Here is a 1601-nt window from a genome sequence, read left to right as displayed (position 1 = left end):
AATAAAAAAAGGATACATTTATGCATGTAAAGTATGCTTGTTTTCGTCTCTTGGTTTCCTATTATATAATGGCTAGCTGAAAAGAGGAACACAATAAAAGCAAAATAAAGAAGGAAATAGATGTAGTGTTTAGAAAAGCAAAAAAATAAAGGCACTCATGGGCTCCCTAATGTATCACCCATGAAAAAACACTAATAATTGTATACAGTATAAAAATCTCTCAGACGTAACATGCTTAACATGTAATGTAAATTAGAATACAGGAGCAGGAGGAGTGTTAGTAACAACAGAGGACGTAGCAATCATGCATTTGTATGGATCAAGTAAATATGTAGATTTCTGGAGCAAGGAGAAGAGACATGACTCATCATGCATGTGGCAAGCGAGTTCTCGCATTTGATGTGACGTGTGTAAATGGCTCTTCCTTTGAACATATGGTACCTTAATCTAACATCACATGTTTTTATAATATGTATCTCCCTGCTATGAGAGAGACAGTACAATCATGATATTATGGGCACTTCATATTTTGGTTAATTTTTGCATAAGGCATAAAACTGGCATTAGCCATTGCATTATTGCAGTGTTTTTTTTTTTTTTTTAAACAAATCTCAGGCAAACTCAGCCTATCGACTTTTATTTTCAGGGACAATCCAAAGAAAACGCACAGTGAAAGACAATGGCATGATGCTTTAAATACTAACAATGGCTGTTGTACACACATTTGCAAATTATTTTGATTTTAAGCTGATGAAATGATCTGTGATGTCTTTTTAACGAAGTGAAATGAGCAAAAGGATGCATAAAATGTGGGAGTGGATTTGAAAACTAATTTTACTGTACATTCACTGCGTCCAAGGACTGTTGCGGCCACCACTTCCTGTTTAATGGCTATAGAAAAGGACTGATGAACATTTATATGCACAAACACATGTCATTATTCAATGATTGCATATAAGAATATAGGCGATAATGAGAACGTGGCTTTTAAAAATGTTCAACAGCGTTTCCACAAAGCATTTTTCTTTAGCAGAGGGCTACAGTGGCATAGAGCACTTTGGTGAGTGGTGGATTTTAAGGCAATACTGTGAACTCAGTGTTTGCAGGGGTCGTCCAGCAGGGCCGTTTCATTTGTCTTGCATCTTCTCAAGGATGGGCACAATCATGTCAAATTTGGGCCTCTTGGCAGGGTCCTCGTTCATGCAGATTTTCATTAGCTTGCAGATGTGAGGCGAAATGCCTGGCGGGATGGTGGGCCGCAGTCCCTCTAGTGACACCTAATGAAGAGAGAAGGGATAGCCAGGGTCAGAAATAAATTTTCCTGTTGTGAATTCACTGCTGAGCAAGTGATGTAATGTTAAATTTCTATTCCAAATGAAGAAACAGACTTATCAACATTTTGAATGGCCTGAAGGAGAGTAAATTTTCAGCAAATTTTTATTTTGGGTGAACTATTCCTTTAAGAGTCAATAGTTGTCCCTTAAAAGTGATTTCCTGGTGCATTTGAACTTTTGTCAAATATTTAAATAAATCAATTCATTCAATCAATCAACCAATCAGAATAGCAACAGTGAAAGGTTGGAATATTATAACAAAAATCA

Source organism: Sinocyclocheilus grahami, unplaced genomic scaffold (genome assembly GCF_001515645.1).
Source record: "Sinocyclocheilus grahami isolate Dianchi unplaced genomic scaffold, SAMN03320097.WGS_v1.1 scaffold12316.1, whole genome shotgun sequence".
NCBI lineage: Eukaryota > Metazoa > Chordata > Actinopteri > Cypriniformes > Cyprinidae > Sinocyclocheilus > Sinocyclocheilus grahami.
This window is presented reverse-complemented; position numbering follows the sequence as displayed.